General features: G+C 42.0%; 1 protein-coding gene across 2 annotated transcripts in view; it reads right to left on the bottom strand.

Annotated features, from left to right (window-relative positions):
* Positions 1 to 22,179, bottom strand: part of LOC138571570 (tetraspanin-33-like) — a 935,706-nt gene that overhangs the window by 120,352 nt on the left and 793,175 nt on the right. The gene's annotated exons all lie outside the window — the stretch shown is intronic.

The raw sequence follows: 22,179 nt of genomic DNA, 5'->3' as shown, positions 1-22,179 counted from the left end.
CTCCACTGAAGAGATGGCTCCTTACACCAATCCGGAACCCACAGAACCAGCATGAGGAGGACTACAACCATGCCCACTCACGTACCCGTGTGGTCATTGAACAGGCATTCGGCCTACTGAAGGCTCGTTTCCGCAGCCTCAGCAGGTCTGGCGGGGCACTCATGTACAGCCATGAGAAGGTATCTAAGATGGTCATGGTATGTGTCATGCTGCACAACATGTGCATACGTAGGAATGTGCCCATGCCCCCTGACGCTGTACTGCATGTACCTGAAGATGATAATGATGAGGGTGGGGATGTGGAGGCACCTCAAGGAGTCCATGAGGCACAGGATGCACGTGCAATCCGACAGAGCATCATAGATGCATGCTTCTAGCAACCACGCATGGTGCCTATTACATGGAAAGGGGACCTGTGGCACTGTGTGTGTGTAGTACGGGCACATTGTGGACTGTACGCCTATGAGGGCCTCGTACGCAAATATCAATGTCCACACATGTCATTGGATGATAATGAAGTACTGTATTGTTGATGTGATTTGATTTATACACCCTATGGACCCGCCACCCAGTGAAGCCCAACACACCCCCTCCACCCTACTACCTCCCCCCCCAACACCAGTGTCCAAATATGCATGCTGTCCATGGGTAGACGCTATTGCAAGCCCCCTCTACGGGTATCAGGGGCACCCCTGCCCGTGGAGCGCAGGTTCCTGCCAGATCTGCGTTGGGGGCTGCCCTGGACGGAACTTGCCACGGATGATGACTCTGCCTGCTCGCGTCCATGCATGTCTCTGAGGGTTTGTGAGAGCTCCGAGAGCACACGGCGCACAGCAGCAAGTTCAGCACAGACGTCTTTGGACGTCGCATGCAGTTCCCCCCTCAGGCTCTCGGTGCTTTTCTCCATTTGTGCTCTCAGGCTCTCGGTGCTTCTCTCCATTTGTGCTCTCAGGCTCTCGGTGCTTCTCTCCATTTCTCCCCTGAGGCTCTCACTACTTTTCTCTATTTGTGCCCTGAGTGTCTCGGTGGATGTTTCCATGGCTGCCCTGGAACCCCCGCATTCATTTGCATGGTCCTTGAGTAGCGTGGACACTTCCTGCTGTTGCTCGATCAGCAGGTCGAGGGACTGTTGCCTCTGCTGGGCCATGGACATTTGCGGTGGTGTGACAGGGGGGCTGCTCAACACATGTTGGCTTGGCACAGGACTTGTGGGGGTTGGCCAGTCGTCGTCTTCAGGGTGCCCCTGCGTGGTTTCGTCATGGTGTAGGGGATGGGACATGCAGGGGGATTGGGAAAGGTCATGGATGGTACCTACGTCGCCAGCACTGTTTTCCGTGTCGGAGCATGCTGGCATGACAGCTGTGTCACCTATGGTGCTGCTACCACCAGAGGCAGTGCCATCAGATACGTTCTTTGGGGGGACCTGTGGTGCTGGGGTTGTGGACTTGCTGGCTACTGGGGTGCCTGTTGCAGTCCCCTCCAGTGTGCTGCCACTTGATTCCTGCTGCTGCCGTGTCTTGATCCTTGCACCTGAGGTGGAGGCTCTTGGGACGTTGGTCCTGGCCCTCTTTGCAGGCGTGCTGGTCGTGGTGTCCTGCAGCTCGTCGTTGGTATCGGACCCTGTGGTGGAGTAAAGAGGGGCGAGCGTTAGTTATGGGTCTGTGGGATTTGGAATGGCAACGTATCATATGCATTGGGGTGGTACATGAGGGTGATTTGGGACTGGGCCTTGGAGGTGGTCTCATTTTCGTGTGGATTGAGGATGCATTCATTTGGCTGCCTGCAGTTAGGGGGTGCATGCTGCACATGTAGGGGTTGTTTATGGCATCTTGATTAATTTGTTTATTCTTTCTGACTTTTAGAGGGCGCTGTCAGGGCAAAGTATGTATTGCACTATGGGGTCACATGGTACTGCACATGTTCGTGCTTTGTGGATTTCGCATTGTTTCTCTTGACCAACCTACCTGATTCTCCGGATGTCGGCACTCCTTTCTCCATCCCTCCGACTCCCTCTATGCTCTCCATTCCTATGGTGGAGGCGCAGATATCCTCCCAGGGGGTCAACTTGATGGGCGACTCTGATCCCCCCCCGGTAGTTGTGGCGATGTTCCTGTTCGCAGAAAGTATGCTGCGTACGCGAATCCGCAGGTCGTCCCACCGCTTGCGACATTGCTGTGGCGTGCGGGGTGTTGTCCCCACCGCACTTACGCGCTGTGCCACCAGGGCCCATATGGCCTTCTTGTTGGCAAGGGCCGTCCTGGTCATTTGACTGGAGAAGACGACGGCGGCATTTTCCTGCAGGGTCTCGGTCAGCACGGTCAGTTCCTCTCGGGAGAAGTGGACCTGCCGCTTGCGATCACACGCTTTCTTGGCTACCTTTCCCATATTTATTTTTTTAACTGGGGTTGCTAAGGGGTTGGGATGTGTGTCAGGGTCGGATTTTTAATGGTTGTGTTGGGATTCGGTTTTATAGTTGTGCGGCGTGCTGTTTCCCGTTCCGGCCACATGCTTTTACTTCCGTTTCCGTATATTTACGGTGCCCGCTCATTACGGTGCCCGCTCATTACGGTGTCCGCTCATTACGGTGACCGCTGAGATGGGTGGCGGTATTGCACCTGGTGCAGCGTACGGCGGCGGTAAGGGCCGTTTTGGGGTCATTTCCGCCATCGCAGCCTTTCGGATTCCGCCATGGCGTAATGCTCGTGCCCGATGGGTCGTAATTAGCCGCACTTTGCTCCTTCGTGCAATGGCGGAAACGCTATTTACGCTGTTGCGGTCCGGTCAGTCACTTTCCGCCAGGGTCGTAATGAGGCCCTATGTCTTGTGAAATTCATAATGTACCACTGAATACCCTTATTCCTGTAACTAAGCTCTTCCAAGTAATAGTGCCTCAATGTCATGGGCTGCTTGTCCTATATAAATGTAAGTAATTAAATAAATAAAGAAATACAAAAAATGATGTAATTGTACAAGTATTATTTTTTGAGATTTGAACATAGATTGTGCATGCAATTTTGTTTGACTATATGTAGTCTATATATTTCATTTCAAAAATGTTAGTTTAACATGATTTGAGTGTGTGTGTGTGTGTATAAAGAAATTAAATAGTATAAAGATTTGTAAGTGACAGTTGATTTTAGGAGATTGAAAAAAAGACAGTAGATTCATTTTACAGATTATACAAGCTAAAAGTCAGTTAGAAAATGTGTTCATGTACTGTACAGAAAATATGCATACCTGTAGTTTGTGTTCATGCATATGGATATGCATGGAGCTGCCAGTAGAAATCTTGGAGACTTGTACAGTATTTCTTGTAGATGGTGCTTGCCAATGATATGACACTTGTACTCAGAGAGATTCACAGTACATTTGCAGTGCTGATCTATGATGATGCAGTTAGATGTAGAGGTCTTGAATGTGATTGGTGGATGGTCATGTGACTTCTTAGCTACATCCAATGAGGGAATGGCACAGAGAGTGAACTGGAAATGGTAGAAGGGCTGTTCATGTTACGATATGTCCGCGGACATGGCAGTAGTTTGCGGACATCGGGTGTTACATCCGAGGATTTTTGGGTTCAGAAGTCATGCAAATGAGAATGAGCACTGAAAGGGATTGGTCAGGAAGGTTTAGTGGGTGTGTTGTGCCAGGAGAGAGTTTCTCAGATACTATTTGTACTGAGAGAAGAACAGATAGCTATGGCTGTGTGTTTCAGAAAACAGATTGTTTGGATTTTGGGAGACTCGTGGATACATTGGTTGAAGGTGCATGAAGAAACCTGTGGAGTAGCTGTAGATCTTGGATTCCCACATGTGGAAGTACACTGGCATGGAGTACGTGGAATTAAGTGGTTGGACTTGTTACCTCTCTGTGCTACTTTGGAGACAGAACAACACCCAGATATAATTATAATTCATTGTGGAGGGAACAGTTTAGGACATGTGTCTGGAATTTCTTTGCAATTTGCTATGAAAGAAGGACTTGGGAAGGTCATGGACATGTTTCCAAATTCTCAAGTAATTTTTTCACGGATTGCGCAGAGACAAATGTGGCTTTGTTCTTCTTCATTTGGTCCACAAATGGAGAAAGCAAGGCGCAATGTCAATAAGGCAGTTTGTGAGAGATTTTGGCATGTCCTCTTTTCACAATGAAAATATTATGCTTCGTAGTACATACATTTTTCGCAGAGATGGAGTACATCTAACTTATGCTGGCAATCAGATTTTTCTAAGAAACATACAAAATGCATTGCAACCTTTTTTAGAAAGACAGCATCCATTTTGAAGTAGGTGTTGAGTATTTATAATTTTTGAAACACAAACACCTCCCAAAGGCTCTTTTCAGAGCCACCACTTCCTCCCAGAGAAAATTGCAATGGGTTTGATAGGGTAGCACCCCAACATTTTAGATGTCTGCGGACTGTCCGTGGACTTCTAAAAAATACATAGGGCCCTACTTCATTTATTTTCACTTCTATTTTTTAACTGTGAAAGGCGGCTCTGAAAAGAGCCTTATTTTTTTTATTTCTGTTATTTTATATTTTTTTTGGTTTTTTATACATGACACACTAGGAGAGGAGGGGAAAGGAGGGTAAAGGGGGGGACACCAACCACAGGGATAAGAAAGGGTGAGCTTTGATGTCCTGGGTGTTAGGCTTAGCAGTGCACGGTGGTGGCGCGAGTTATGGTTGCTTAGCTTACCATAACTGGCGAATTTCAAGGGTTTTTCGGTTTTACTTGGAACCATATCGTCCCTTTAACAAAGTTTTTTCACTGAATGTCATAGGTTTTTAGTAGCGCAACTTAACCATAACGTCCCTTTAACAACGTTTTTTCACTGAATATATATATACATATATATTACACGGCCATGCTAGTTATGGTTAAGGTGTTGTTTCCATAGGAAGAGCACTTTTTGGGCGGCTTATAACTTTGCTCCCCCTGGACGAATCTTCACCAAACCTAGCAAAACAAGTATATGGTCCACTCTGAATCTATTCGCAAAGTTTGGTGAGGGTTGGTCCAGGGGGGTAAAAGTTATAGGGGGTCCCAAAATGTATTTTTTTCCCATAGACTGAATGCGGGAAAATCTTTGCGCACTGCTACAGGTCAAACTGCTGGATGGATTTTCACCAAATTTGCGGCAGGTGCAGGGGCTTGGTCTAGAAAGTGTGCTTTTGTAAATTTGGTAACCTTCTGTGCAGTACTTTTCATTAAAATGACCAAAAAGTAGGTCTGAAAAAATTAGTGATATCTATGTCCGCTTCGCGGTCACACTTCCCTGTTCGGTCCACGGACAAGATACCGATTGGCTAAGGGGCTGGCGTCATAACCGCGGACATGCAACGTCTCTGCCGATTGGCTGCAGCGAGACGTGTTCAGCGTCAGATTGTTTGGATGCGCCCGACATCTTGGATCCGCCGATAGCGGAGCGGCAACCAGCGGAAACATGCTATATTTGTAAAACTCTTTTGCTGTGTCATAGAGCGCTGGGAAAGGTTCAGACAGTAAGACTTGGGTGATGTATGTATTTGTTCTGGCGGTTGGTCTTCATGATATATTTTCTATGGCCACCTTATACGCACAGAAAATGAGGGGTGTCATAAGGGTAGCATTTCAGTCCGTGCAGTGCACAGGGAACTTGTAACTGTTGTAAGGACATGCGTGGTGTTAGCGAACATTGAAATTGACAACATGCCGTAATTGCATTACTTTTTCCTACGGGTATTGTATTCATTAGTACGCCGCCATGGGTGTGACATGCTACGGTGCTTGTGGCCAGGGCCTAGAGTGTTGGATGCATAGCCGTCGGCCGAAGGCTGATGCCTTACTTCCAAGACTGTAGGCCCTGGCCACAACCACCGCAGCATGTCACACCCCTGGATACACCCGTAGTAATGCGTATCGACTGCCTGGTTGTGGGGAGTGTGTGCAGTCTTGGGTGCATGGCCTAAGGCCATGCACCCATTAACAAACTTGTAAGCACTGGACGTCCAAGCCACTTCACACCCATACCATGTAATATCTATGGACATACAGCTAGGACTGCAGCCTCTGGCCAGAAGCACTGAAGGATACCACACCTATAGAAAAACCCCGACTTCCACACATTACTAAGGTGGTTGTGGGGAGACCCTGCACTTTTGGGTGCATGGCCAAAGGCCATGCACTCAACAACAAAGTTATACCCTCTTCACTTACAAGCCAACATGGGTTTTAGCTAGTGCAGTGGTTGTGGCTAAGATGTATAGCTTTGGGTGCATGGTTGCAGACTGTATGCCATACACCCAAGCATGTACACACTGCCCACAACCACTGCAGCTTATCACATTTATACTTCACACCCACACAATCGATTATGTATCTGGCAGGTGTAGCCAGCTCCTACAGTGTTGGGTCCATATTCAGTACGTGCTACATTTACTATGTTTCCTTCTATGGGTGTGCTACTGATTTTTAAGCACCCATGGGTGTAATATGCTGCGATGATTGTGGCCAGGGCCTACAGTGTTGGGTGCATGGACGTAGGCCGTAGGCCGGACACCATACTTCCAAGACTGTAGGCCCTGCCCACAGCCACTGCAGCATGCCACAACAATGGGTACACCTGTAGTATTCATTATTGATCAAATGGTTGTGTGGAGTGCGTACAGTCTAGGGTGCATGGCCAAATGCCATGCACCCAAGAAGAAACTTCTAAGCACTGGAGTTATAAACTACTTCACATCCATATATTGAAATGTCTGGACATACACCTAAGATTTTAGGCCCTGCCCACAACCACTGCAGCACTTCACAGCTACAGAGACACCCCTAGTATTGAACATCACTCAGGCGGCTGTGGGGGGGTCTGCAGTCATGAGTGCATGGCCGCAGGCCATGCACCCAAAAGCACAGTTATATTTAGTGTACTTACAAGTCACACTGGGTCTGATATGGTGTGGTAGTGCATCACTCGGGCGGCTGTGGCGAGGGACTGCAGTCATGGGTGCATGACTGCATGACCCAAAAGCAAATTTGTACATAGTGTACTTATATGCCCCAATGGATGTCATATGGTGTGGTAGTAGTGTCCAGTATTTGAACAAAATAATAAGCACTGCAGTTCTAAGCAAGTATGGATTGTATATACTGTATACCCATACATTGATAAATCTGTGGCCTCACACTCACATCTGTAGCCTGTGGCTACAAACTACTACAGCATATCACAGCTATAGGTACACTTGTACTATGCAACATCATTAAGATGGTTGTGGGGAGGGTGTAGTGAAATTACAAGGCACAATGGTTCCGATATGCTGTGGTGTTTCTGCCCAGGACCCAGAGTCTTGCCTGCATGCCCAAAGGCCATGTACCCAAGACTGAAGTCATAAGCAATGGGGTTATAAGTGAATATGGGTGTGGTGTAATGCGGTAGTTGTGTGCACATCCTAGCGTCTTGGCTGCATGGCTGCAGACGATGGTCCCAAAAGTTAATTTATAAGTAGTTAATTTACAAGGACCATGGTTTTGATATGCAGCGATGGTTGTGGGTAGGAACTATACTCTTTGTACCTTGGTCGTAAGGCATAGGTGGTAGGTTACAAAACCAAGATGCAAGGGCCAGCCTACAGCCACTGCATCATATTAGTACCATAGATTAGACGTGTAGGTTCGCATGTGTACAAATTGACTGCCAAAATACTTACTCCTTACTTTGTTGAGAATCCATATATGTGTTAAACGCCTTTAGTACTTGGCGGAAGTATCTTTTTTTAATTTCTGTGATAACAGAAAAAAGTATGTTAGTCTTTGCATTTTATGAAAACTTACTACATTGCATAATAGACAGTTTACCTTTTTTTTACCCTCATATTTAGTTTACAAACCAGTGTACTGTGCATTCTGCTCAGTTTCTGTGTTTGCTTTTCTAATCCTTGGGTCTGGGGAAAGAAAATCCATGTCGGATTAAAAAAAACCTTTATTTTCTATGGTACTAACTACTTCCTTGTTTCCTTTGAGTGTTTCCTTCATCTTTCTGAATAATGTTATGTTTGTTGCCTTGCTGCCGATTTTTAACAACAGTTAGATACCTGTAGGCATATTCTAACTGTGCTTTTGTTCTTACCGTTCTGTGATATTCATTTATTTGTGTCGCTGTATATCCTCTTGGGCAGTTAGATACCTGTTGGCGTATTCTAACTGTTTGTAGTCTTTTCCATAATTATTTGGTAGTCTTGAAGTGCACATTATTTATTAAATTTTGGCTTTAGGAAGATTAAATATGCATTTGTAAGATTAGCTGGCAATCTCTGCATTAAAGTAATGGTGCTATCATTACATTCAAACCATTCACATCTCTTTTTAATGTATGCAGTGTAGTGACCTGCATTGGTTGTAGCTCCTGCATGGTAGATTATACCTACTGTTGTAAAGGTTTTCTTTCCAAGTGACACTTGAGCGTGTGTGAATCCAGTCAGTTTGCTGTTTTTTTTTATACCATCTGCATTATAACGTAGAAGCATAAGTATTATATAGGCACTGTGCGATTGTATCTGTAAGGTGGAGCGATTGTCTGAATTGCAAATAGTACATAATCTGCCATGGTGTGCAATTTGTACAAGTTGCTGAAATGGAATGGATTCACAATTAGGTATGGAAACATACACAAATCGCTCATTTGGGATTTGTTCCTGTATCACATTGTTACAGAGAGTGCATGTATGTTTCCACATGTACGATATCTGGAAGATTTCATTTACAGGTATGCTTTTGTTTTCCAATGCAAGTAGTAAGTACATTAGACATTCTTGTGGATATTCTTGTGAGTTCATAGTGAATCTCACCATTCCAGCACAATAGCCCAATTTGTGTCTTATTCCATGAACACTGTATGTGTTGTCAGGATTGTTTGTTGCATTTCTATGAAGCACTAACATTTGCACACACAATTGATCTGTACTGTGTAAGTAAATATTGTTTACAAATGGTGGCAATTGAAATAGAATATTCATTACTACATTTGCATAGCAACTTACCCCAGTTTCATTTGCAAATTTGAATGGACCAGCTAGTTCTGTATCTGAGTGCATTTTTCGGAGGTTCTGTTCCTTCTTTGAAGACGTACCTGGTTTACATTCCCTAATAGGTTCTTCTTTGTTTTGTGGTAATTGATGAAGCTTTAGCTTCTTTTGTTTTCTTTGAGGGATTTGCTGTTGGAGTCTGTTGCATTTCTGTTTGATTTAGTTTTCTTTTACCACGTTTCACTTTATCTGGAACAGGCTATTGTTTCAGATGGGGGGTGTACAGTGAACACAGTCTATTGTATTCTAGAATGCAAGGAATATCAGCTTTGACTTTACTTGCATCAAAGTTCATTAGCAATAGACCGTCAAGTGTACATAAGCGTGATAATGCTACGTAGCCGTTGCCTTCTTTAAAGACTGTGTTTCCTATATCTATCAATGCTTTGTATAGGGTAAGACGTTGGGATTTATGAATGGTAACTGCATATGCAAGTGTTAGAGAAAATTGCTCTCTAGGTACATACATGTCTTTGAAGAGAAGGAATCGAGCAATTGGGCGTCCTATCCTTTTCACTTCTGAAAGTTTATCAAAGCTAATATTGACATACTGAATGTTGCTGTCACATGGGTATGATTGAAAGCCGACAACTGTACCCAGTGCTCCATTAAATAGTCCGTGCTGGATGTCAAGGTTACTTTTTAGCATTACTCTACAATTTAAGGATAATTTTAATATTTTTCCCAACCCCGCTGTGTTGGAGATTTAATTTTCTAAACTATTTATTCTTGTTGTGGCTTGCTGACACATGGGTATTGTCATACCATGTATGTCTAGTTTGTCTGTGGCGCTAATTTCAATTATTGGTTGCATTTCTTTATTTAACATTTTTTCATTGAATTTGAAACAGCTTGCAGATTTGGCATTAAGGCCATACAATTGACATTTCTGTGCGCAATTTGTTCCATAACATCAGTTGTGCATGCATTATTGCCATAAAGTGCACCAACTCTAATACTTTTTAAGATGTTGGCATAAGTGAGATCTGCAGATTGCTGCATGTTCTCTGTTACTTCTCTGTATTGGAAATGTTGCCAAAGGTTGACATTTCCTATGCTGCCAACAGTTTTATGGCAAGTTTGTGGCTTACGGTTTTAAAAATAGGTTCACCTTTCACTGGTGTCAATTGTAGAAGATCTACGAAAACGATAATGTGTTTCCCTGTAAAGAGTTCTTCGTTGTTACTTTTAAGTACTTCTTGCAATCTGAGGTGAATCAAAGCCAACATTAGGTTGGAGACCATGCTCACTTCATCTATTAGTAGCATTTTCATTTGTTTTAATACTCTGCGTACTTCCATTGCAGCTTCTGCAGAAAGTTTGTGATAGTTTAATTTATTTTGATGCTTTACTGTAAGCAGTAGTAATCGGTTACTCCGCCTATGTTGTAGGCAGCTAAACCTGTGGGGGCCGTTACAACAGCTGACAGTTTGTTGTTTGTCAATTGTTGAAGGAACTTGCTGATGATTTTAATTAAGAGTGTTTTTCCTGATACAGCTTCACCACTCACGTACAGCAGTATAAGTTTGTAATTTGTGCAGGTACATTCTTTATTTTCGTGTTGGACACCATGTACAATTTCTTTTGTTACGTCTTCAAAAATGGTGCGCTGATCTTTGTTAAGTTTTGCTTGTTGTACAGTTAAGTCTTCAGTATCTTCTTGATACTGATACATGGTGTTTTCTACTTCTGCCATAGCTACTTCTGCCACGCCACATTTTCTATTAGTGGTTGCCTAGTGGTTCTTGACTTCCTGTTACAGAAGGTTGACTACTGTCGGAAGAGTCCTTATCTAGTTGGGCCTGAAGTTCCTCTTCCTGTTGCTGCTCATTGTGTAACATTGTTTTGTACTGCGTAAAGATCACATCAGTGATAGCACTTTCATTTGCTTTAAACGCATCTTCATAGCAGTCATAGTTATCTCGTATGTCTTCCTCTTTTCTCCATGGTTTAAAAGGTTGTAACAGAGACATGTAATATAGTTCTTTCTGTTGAGTAGTTTTTAATGATAATTTTACATGATTAATTAAGCTTCGTTTGGTAAGTTTCACTAAGCTCCCTTCACAATCGGTCATTCTATATCTACCTTTGCTTTCATCAGGTTTTATATTATTTTGTATGCAAAGTTTTGAGCTATGTGGTATAGACACATGCTTTCCAAAGTGCTAATCCTGTTCGGATAGTATGTGTCCAGTAAATTGTTTTTTAGAATGTCTTGGCTGTTGGTATCATTTCTGGCAATTGTTTCTATGTCCTCATATGATTTCAGAACTCTTTTACTAGATTTAGCAGGACCAAGACTTAGCCATACGATGTTGTCTGATTTTCCATACAAAGCAGTACCGGTTAAACTATCTGCTGCTTCATAGGCACCACATTCTCTATGAGAGAGCATTTTTATGCCTCGGCTGTACAATTTCTGTGATAGTGTTTTGTCTGATGCTAGGTCATCCCAGAGGTCTTGAAGCTCTGTTTTTTCTGCTTTTGTTAAGTAGGCTGTAACATATCGTGCAACAGCAGTAGAATTGTCTGCAATGTACTGCACATCTATGTTTGCATTCCATAAGAGGGCAATGATTGCATTGTAATCATTGATATATTTTGATTCTTCTGTTCTTTTTATGTAATACATGTTCTTAGGTGATTTTTACCCTATTTGCGGGGACAATATTTGCCACATTTGTGTCTTTAAAATTGTAAAATCTGCCCATGCAGCTCACTATGTGTCTGTTGTGAAGGGATTTCACAAGTGACATATTTTTGGATAAACTGCAAAACAGCCCTATCACGGTCACGACCAAATTTAGGTGCACCTTTGATCCATAACAGAATGTGAATATGTGGTGCTCCTCTCGCTTGATATTCTTTTCTCCAAAAGAAGTGTTGCACTTCTCCAAGGGGAGGAACAGTTTTATTGCAAATAAAGTGTAGCATGGCAATGAAACGATGATGAAAATATCTTGACACATTGACTGGATATAGAGAGCAAAGTTCTCCAGGTGTTAATATATCTATGTTGCTTTTGTTGCTGTTTGCTATGTGTAGGAACTCATGTAAATCTTCCCATGCATATTCTGCACAACTTAGTGTAACAAACCAAGGTTTCTGATCATACAACGCACGTCTCCGTACCGTCGGAACCAGTATTCCTGTGTACCACGCATGTTTGCAAACAAATTTGTTATACTTGATTGTAAAACCTCATCTTTTTCCTGTACTTTTTTCATTAACTGCGTATCTGACATATTTTGAAAGTGGGTTCCAGATTTCAAAATGTGTGCAACTCCGTAACATAGCGTTGCTAATTCACTTTCATAGAGTAAGTGGAATATGTATTCCACGTTTTGTTTAAATCTGGGATCTTGCGAATACATTCTTAATGAGCGGTATTCTGATGCCCCAATCTGAGTGGGTCTATCATCGTATCTTCCACCTTTGCCAGTAGGGAATAGCAGTGGAAAAGCACGTGCTTCTATACTTTTTTCCCATATACTCATTGGTGAACCTTTGGTTTGTCGCATTTGGTAAGTTTCTAGTGCATCATCTATGCTTTCATTGGAATGCAATGGATTAATTGTGTACTGGTCCAAAAGAGTGGATACTGTAGCAGGATCCAGAAGTTCAAATTGTCCAGTTTCTGATGGCTCTTGAATTATTTCAGTTGTTTCCCTTAAGCTTTCTTCAATATTTATTTACTTGTAGTACTCGTTATTGTCTTTTAGATATTGCAATGCTTGTCTAACTTTACCAGGTGTTGCCAAATTTTTTGTCTTTTGTTGGTATGCCATTTACCAAGACTATTAAAGAATGCTCTATTGAAAGTGTCACTCCTAGAGTGTGTACATTTTCAGTTAGATCTAATGGCATAGCATGTGAAGGAGTGTGGTTGTTGTCTAATTTTGTAGTACAGTAACTGCAACATATTAGGGGTTCAGTTACTTCATTTTTGTTTTCTGCTAAAAGGTAGAGAGCTAATTCAAACCATTTGGAATCTTCATTGTCTTCTGTTTTGTATGCTATGTCCACATTTTTTGTGTTCCTTTTGTAAAACGTTCTGTGGCAACACACACACACATGGTTTGGTACTTCAGCCGATTCCCTTTTAAATTTTAGTATTTCTTTTCTGTATGTGCGTAAACGAATGTTGCTATGTGCAGATGTGTTGCTACTATTCTCTAAAACTATCGCATTTTGTAAGTGGCTCTCACTTTCAAAATGCTTTCTCTGAATACGGTCAATATCTTCTTGTAAGTATTTGGGTGTACCATGCAGAAGAGTGTTATTCAAATTGCCTAATTCTGAAGCTGGACTTTTTGCATAGTATATTTTATACACTAGATTTCTTACATTTGAATGATGTACTGATATCCTTTTGATATCATGGAAGGTGCTTTTGCAAATAGGCCCAGAAATGCAGACTAATGAATGTCCTTGTAGTCCTGTGTATTTGCAAATATCCATATTTTGCAGCACTTTCATTTTACTTTTGTCTTTCCCTTTTACGTACAGATTGAGGAACTGACGTAAAGATTTGAAAGCTTTGTTTGGAATGGCCCACATTGATGTGCACAGCCATTTGGATACTGGACGGTGTGGTTCTGTTGAATCGAAATGTATTTCTGAGTTTTCAGGGGATACTTTTCTAAGCAGTGTTTCTTGTTCCATGATGGTACTATTGATTTTTTCATACCCTCGTGCACTGCTATGGATGGCAATTTTGTTTGTATGCTTCCTCATTAAAATATGGTTCTGTGGTTGTCGTGTGACTCCATTCCCCTCCAGACACATTTAAGAAATTATTTTTGTTCACATTCCGTTTATTGCTGAGTTTCTTTTGTAGTTTGGTACTTACTTTTGTTAGTGCTTTCATCCTACTTAACACTAATATAAACAATTTCCTTTTGAGAAGGATTGCACTGTCCACGAGAGCTTGTAGGATTAACTTTCTACGGTAGGTTTTAAGGGGTGAGGATGATTTCGGTCCTCTTCTTAGATTCTGAAGCACTCTGTGACGAAACATTTTTGCTAAAATACTTTTTTACTATGGGTTCTTGTTACTATATCATGATTATTAGGAGCATTGTTAGCAGTACTGGTAGCCAATGTTTTGCCACTCTTTTTGTGTTTTCTGACACATTTTGATGGAGGAGGTAAAATTTCGGTAGTTGAACCTTCCTTTGTTTTGCTAAACGACTGCATTAGCTGGTTTGTTCTAACATTCTCTTCAAGCTCTACTACAGATGGATGCTTAGATTGAACACTTTTATTTTTATTTGCTCTACTTCTGCGTTCCTTTCTATTAAGTTGCTTTTTAGTAGGCATTCTTTGGTGTCTGTTGAAAAAAAGAAGGCATGCTTTGGTCTGTTGTTCAATGTATGCGTGCTGTTTGCATGTGTGCATGAGTCTGATGGGGAAGCTCTTTTTCATGGTGTGTGAATGTGCATTGGATTCTTACAATGATTTGGTAAGGCTATTTTACTGTTTGTATACCATTACAATGTGCTTCAGATGAGAGTACAAAGAGGCCTAGTGGTGACGAGAAGCATTATTAGTAAACGAAATGCCATAAACTTGAAACAGCAACTTCTTTTCTAGAACTAACCTTCTAATGATTCTGTATGTTATTTGAGTTCCAAACACACAGGGGTTTGTGAGCAGTTCTGCCTGTTATTCTCTGTTTAATAAATGGGTATTTGTAGGTAGAATGGTTCAGAAATCAATGTTTGCTTTGGTGTACAAATTAAACAAATTAAATAAATAACCCACGCAGCCTCTTTGAGGAATAGTTACAATATAAAGTTAGTACTGCGCTTACTTTTTTTTGCAAAATGACCAGGTTTCTTCGGATATGTCGTTTGCAGTGTAGATGTTGTTGATTCTCAGGAGAGTAGTCTTCACTGCGATTAAAAAAAAACATTAATTACTTTGTGTGTTTACAGCAGTGATGATTCTGCACACATTAATTGTGCATCTTGCGTCAGAGCATTCTCCTTTCATATTTCAACCCAGTGCACGTGTGCACTTCACTTCACTCTGTGCTGCTTTTGTCTTATGGTAATGCCTTGTTTTTTAAAAGGTATACTATCTATAGGAGAGAGGTTTGTAAGCGATAGGGCATAACAGTAGACGTGAACAATTTTTCTACTTTCAGATTATAAGCACGATGCCGACACATCGGAAGACCCTCAGCGGGAGATGTCACCACAGCAATCAGGAGCGCTTATTTTTCTCATACCATGACATTGCAAGTATCATTACTGTAGGCCGTACACAGGAGGCAACTCCAACATTTTCTAATGCAAAATCGAGTTTCGCCCTAAATAGGCATGCTTGTAACGCATGTATAGGTTATGCGGAAGACAGTAAGAAGTCGTGCGGTTTGTCAATGATAAATCGGACATCTTGCACTTAAAAGGGGGAGCGTTGGTATGTATTGCCTATGCACATTTAGCGGCATTAATTTATTTAAATTACATCATAAGGGTTGCACATGTTCTTGATTAAAATATGCATACCTGTACTCTATACTCATGCATGTGTGCATGCATGGAGCTGCACGTAGAAATTCGCAACACTTGCACAGTAGTTTGTGAAGTAGGTGCTTTGCAATGATATGCGACTTCCAGTCAGAGTCATCGACAGTACATTTGAAGTGCGCAATGTTGATGACCGAGTTAGATTTAGCGATGTTCAATGTGATTGGTGGATGGTTGTGTGACTGCTTAGTTGTGTCCAATGAGGGACTCGATTTACTACCGATGTGGAAATGGTAGAAGGACTAGGTAAGAGCTACATGCTGCATGTAGGCAATGCTTGTCCGCGGGTAGGGCATGTCACATACGGGTTTCTACAGCATATCCTACATGGAAAGGGGACTGTAGGCATCATCCAATCAGATGTTCACATTACTCTTTTGTGTCAAAAGACTGTACGTATACTGATGTAATGGAGGACCCAAATTAAATATATATTGAATCAACAGCTGAATGATGTGGAGGCCCCCCCCACTTAAACCTAAGCAGAGAAAGTCGTACAGACTAATATGATGTTGTAATTATATGAAATTGGTATTCATAATGTTAGTATATACAAGTATTCAAAAAAGCATCGTATTTATAAGGTAGAAACATGTCCTTACCATGATGTAGTAGGGTGGCAAGGCACAGAATGGACAATAACATTTTCTGTACATAGACAGAAAATCACCTGGGCTAAATGTCTTTAATGAAAATGCATGTACTGAAAATGTGGCTAAAATGAGCAGAAAGTGTAGAATGAGATCATTTTAAAGTTGAAACATTCAAGGGTGGTAAGCTGTCAGAAACTTGACGAGTGGGCAGAACCTAGACTTTTAATTATGCTGTGTCTGAAAAACTTATCTGAAGAATCCAGCTGCACGAATTATAAATTGAACAAAGCACCGAAGAAGAGTCAGGAATGCATGCTAGAGTGTATTTCATTTTGAAGGGTTAGACCAATTAAAAATAATTGCCCAATGAGCTAATGTTTAACGATGAAGTTGTTTAAGACTGTGCAGGAAAAGGTGGGGGCAGATTGCTCCCTCACATTTTGCTATAAAATGAGCTCTGTGTAATGCTGGGGTGGTGGTTGAGTGAGGGAACTTGACTACCGCGGATAGTTGGTCACTGTGTCAGCAGTGGCATGAAATAAACCCTTTTGAACTTAACAGTCTCTGTGCTGGTCCCTTGAGTTGTCCTTATTGAATTGTGTTGGAGTATGTGAATCCTGCACCCCAACCTCCTCAAGGTACAACTATCTAGTATTACAGCCACTAGAGGGTGTGCTCTGACCTATGGGCCCATCAGAGCACTCTGCGCCCTCCAGTACACTGAAGATGGCAGAGGTGGAGAGGGTTAGGGTTTTGGTGCTTGGAGACATTTTTGTCCATGGCTTTCAACACTATGCCGAGAGTAGGCATGTGGCACACCATTTCGATGTGAGAGGAGTGGGGGTGGTGTGGAGCCCTGACACTGCTGTCCATGCTGCGCAATTCTGCAAGTTTGCAGAGACATGCGTACGATGACCACTCCTCATGTGGTAATTTTGCACTACGGTGCTTGCCATTTGGGCTATGTGAGTTCACATACTTTGTTGGCAGATTTGGGACAGTTGGTTGAAGCACTCATGAGCATCTTCCCACCAACAAAAGTATTTTTTTCTGGTTTACTCCCTAGAGTAAAATGGGACAACAATTCTGTTTTCTGTCCAGATCAAAGTATTCGGAGGTGTTTCATCAATCGTGGCATGCATGCTTTCATGTTACGAGCTGGTATGTTTTTCTGCAGCCATGATAACATTGTTCCAAGTAATGCAGATTATTTTGAAGCAGATGGTGTTGCGCTATCTTCTTTGGGAAATGCCATGTTCTTTTGGAATGTAAGGCTTGCTTTAGAGAAGGTTCTGTAATGGTTGTAGGAGTACAGTAATAACAAAAAATACAAAAAAAATAAACAAAATCACAGATGTCTGTAAGGCATCTGGCCAAAAAACAAAAACAAAACGGCTCTTTTCAGAGCCCGCCTTAAAGGGGAAAAAGGGGAATAATACTTTCATGTACCGTCGTCACGCTCTGATCCCATACATGTCCGCGGATATGGCGGTAGTTTGCAGGCTGCGCACATCACCAACGGAGATTCTGGGGTGGAGACGCATGCAAATGAGAATCAGCAGAGCTAAGGATTGGCCAATAAAGTTCAGTACGTGTGTTCTGAACGGCGGGATTCATTATGACCGTCTTCTCCCTGACAGGAGACCACACAGCCATGGCTCTGCGTGCTCGAAAACAGATTATCTGGATTTTGGGAGACTCATGGATACATTGGTTGAAGGTGCATGAGAAAGCTGCCGTCTATCTGCAGATCTCAGATTTCCTCATGTGGAAGTGCACTGGTATGGCGTGCGTCGAATGAGGTGGCTGAACTTGGTACCTTTCTGTGTTACTTTACTGACAGAGTGTCCTCCAGATATACTTATCATTCATTGTGGAGGCAACAGTTTAGGCCATGTCTCTGGAATTTCTTTGCAATGTGCAATGAAGGAAGGACTTGCGTAGGTCATGGATATGTTTCCAAATTGTCAAATACTTTTTTCCGTATTGCACAAAGACAAATATGGCTGCGTTCTTCTGCATTTGGTCCACAAATGGAGAAAGCGAGACGCAATGTGAATAAGGCTGTTTGTACCTTTCTAAGCGATGTTGGCATGTCCTCATTCCACAATTAAAACATATTTATTTCGCAGCTCTTTCATTTTCCGCAGAGATGGAGTCCATCTCACATATGCTGGAAATCAGATTTTTCTTCGCAATGTACAAAATGCATTACACCCTCTTTTGCATTCACAATAACCTATGTGACAATCTGTTTTCTCCAATCCACAGTTTTTGACCCACACAACACACCACAAAAGGCTCTTTTCAGAGCCACCACTTACTCCCAGCGTCCACTTCATTGGGTTTGCTCCGCTTGCAGCCTCCTTTTTTGTGTGCCCTACGACTGTCCGCAAACTTTTCCACGAATGCGCAGGGGCCTATATCGGTCACTTGATAGTTCTATTGTTAAACTAAGAAAGGCGGCTCTGAAAAGAGCCATTTTTTAAAATTTCTGTTGTTTTCCACTTTCCTGCTTTTGACCACACGACACACTAGGATTGGAGGACAAAGGAGGGTAAGGAAGGGACACCAACCAAGGGCATAAGAAATTGCAAGTGCACAGAGAAAGATATAGGGTGAGCTTCACTTAGGTAAGGAGCAGATCTTCTGGTGCTCCGTGACCGTAGCCTCAAAAGCACTTCGAAAACTCTCCCTCCTGCAGAGTACTGCGTCATAATACATACACACTATTGTCACCTTTGAAAGGTATGGGTCAACAGCATTGCGAATGGCTTGTGAGGCAGCTTGAGGGAGCCGCTCCCCCACAGGAGTGTCTCTTGTGGTGGGACCATCAGACACGAAGGATGCTGTGGAGGAACTCAATCGACTACGCTCTTCACATGGCACCACCTTGCGAATGTCCGCACTGTGGAACTAAGTGAGGTGTCGCTTCATGGTTGTTGTACCAAAGCTGTACGCAACAGGTCTCCCATGATTCAGCACCACCTGACACTGATTACAGCTCACCAGGTTTGCACGTGCTTTTGGTACGTTCCCATACACGGAAAACAACCGCCACACCCACGACTCCCGGAGAGTGCTTGTAGTGCAGAGTTCCTCCACCTCATTCTCTTCCTCCTCTTCTTCCTCGATCTGACATCCTCACCCGTATATCTCTCTGCAGGCCCTTGGGGAGGTGGTGGTGGTGGCGGGTTTGGGGGTGGTGCAGAGGCTAATGAAACAACAGCAGCCATGGATGCCATACCGATTACTTTCCTTTTGGTCACTACAGCAGTAAAGGCAGTACACCTCAATCTGCTATAGCTAGAAGGACAATAAAGATGCGCTCGGGGTGTGGCCATTTATAGGGTGGAGGGGTGCGCCTCATGACCTTCTTCCTCATTTAAAAGTGTTCCGAAAGTTTTACACAACATGTCCACAGGTAAGCTATTGTCTGTGATATGTGAAATGATATTTTTAGACTGTACAATAAATTGCCTTGTGTACATAAGTTCCTTTTGTACTGTTGCGGAAGCACACTAACTGCGCAAATTAGTCCACACGCTCAGCGTGGGTGCGGTCACATGATGACGTCCTGAACACATCCACGACAGAAATGGGTGTCCGCTGGACAGCAAATGCAGACTAACAAACTTGCGCATGCGCGCAAGTGTCCTAAGGACAGGGTTCGGGTTCTCAAACTAATTCAAAGTGCGACACAAGTGAGACGGACAGTTAAGGTCAGGCGCGATGTTCGCTGTACTTATGGTTGTACTAAGCATGTGCGTACATGATATGCTCACTGTACGGACAGGTCCACTGTCCTTAGGACACTGCCTGTTTTACGGACGCCATCATCTTGCCTGCAGACCATACAGACAGGTATACTGTCATTAACACACTCCCATTTTGCTCATTCACTTCCATCCCGGACACCTGGTATATTCTACAAACATGTTTTATCTCGTTTGTCAGCGGAGCGGCGAGTTATAACGTCCTTAGGACGCCCCTTTCTGTTCATGTACGCACAACTTGCACAGATGGTGCCGTCAATCATCAACTCCATCGCACTTGACATTAGTTAGGGTAGGTGTACTGCCTTCACAACATCCACATTCCATTCCTTATGGATAGGTCAAACAGGCGCGCTGTCCGTGAACATTTTAAGTCTTTTAAAAAAAGAAATGTATTCCTCAACCTCTGTAACAACTATACAAAAACATTCCAAACACACACACACCTTTCATTCCAAAGAAATAGTGGGGGAAGCAGATACTGACACAAATATATTTTATATATTTTATATATATATAAAAGGGGGAGCCAGACATGTGATGTCATCAGTGATGTCATCAATGACATTTGTGATGTCATCTTTGATGTCCTGGGTGTTAGTCTTAGCAGTGCACAGTGGTGACGCTAGTTATGGTTGCTTAGCTTACCGTAACTGGAGAATTTCAAGGGTTTTTCGGTTTTACTTGGAACCATAACGTCCCTTTAACAATGTTTTTTCACTGAATTTCATAGGTTTTTAGTAGCACAACTTAACCATAATGTTCCTTTAACAAAGTTTTTTCACTGAATTTCATAGGTTTTTAGTAGCGCAACTTAACCATAACATCCCTTTAACAAAGTTTTTTCACTGAATTTCATAGGTTTTTAGTAGCGCAACTTAACCATAACTTCCCTTTAACAAAGGTTTTTTCACTGAATTTCATAGGTTTTTAGTAGCACAACTTAACCATAACGTCCCTTTAACAAAGTTTTTTTCACTGAATTTCATAGGTTTTTAGTAGCACAACTTAACCATAATGGTAACAAGGTTTTTTAACTGAATTTCATAGGTTTTTAGTAGCAAAGCTTAACAATAGTAACTTTGACTTTATGTACATGTAATATGGAACATACAGAACCACTTCTACTGAATGTAATGTCCGCAAACATTTTTGATGTCCGCGGACATATTCGGACACCAGTACCACTACTTAAAAAGTCTGGGGGGGGAGCATGTTTCATTGTTATATTACAACATGATAACATTTAAAAAATTCACAAAGTAGTACACATACATATTATATATAGTAATACATAAGAAATGTAACCCATATATATACCACACTAACCAATCATTTAAATACAATATATTCTAAAATGGAATATACCAAGAGAAGATAAATAGGCTTCCAACATAACTACCTGACAGTCACTTCACAACTAAGACCAAGAGCAGACCTACAGACTACTCGGAACATATCTTACCTTAAATAGTAAGTGTACATCATTTTACTCATATCTTTATAAACTTTCTGTATTAGATTAAAAAAAATATATATATAATTGTTTTTTCTCACAGAAATGTCTAGTACTCTGGAACGGCTAGAGGAGCACTTCCCACACGATGAAATGCCAGAAAATAGTGAAGCTAATGGTACACACTTTATAATATAAACCATTTATGTGTTATTATTTTATATATATTTAACATATATATTTCTTTTCGTACAGAGCAAACCAAAATAGAAAATATGTCTGAAGAAACTGTTATGGAAAACACGCTTGACAGCTTAAAAGAAAAAATTGATTTATTATTGAGCAATTTTAATAATTTGAAAACTTTTGTTGAGGATCATTTTAAAACAAAAACCTCATACCATTGTCCCACATGTACTTGTCCCCCCTCACCATATCCCAGTCAATTATCCCCAAACCCTCTCCATAATCCAAAACGTTTTGATGAGACTTCCATCCCTTCTTCACCTGATATCAATCATGTTGAAACCCCTGATTCTCCTGTTTTTGTTTCTGTTTCTGCCTCACCTCCTCTGTCATAAAGTATTAATATATGCGAAATAAAGTTGCATTTTTATATTGTGTTGTAATTACTTCCCATTTTTTTTGTTTTAAAACAATGTAGATGTCCGCGGACAGCGCGGGTGTTCTGAAATGTTCGTAAATAAACGAAAATGGAGGTGTCCTGAAGAACACTATACCTGTCCCTATTGTT

The sequence above is a fragment of the Ambystoma mexicanum genome, chromosome 1p (genome assembly GCF_040938575.1).
Source record: "Ambystoma mexicanum isolate Mex_15411 chromosome 1p, UKY_AmexF1_1, whole genome shotgun sequence".
NCBI lineage: Eukaryota > Metazoa > Chordata > Amphibia > Caudata > Ambystomatidae > Ambystoma > Ambystoma mexicanum.
Note: the sequence above shows the minus strand (reverse complement) of the source record. Positions and strands in the feature narration are given on the sequence as shown.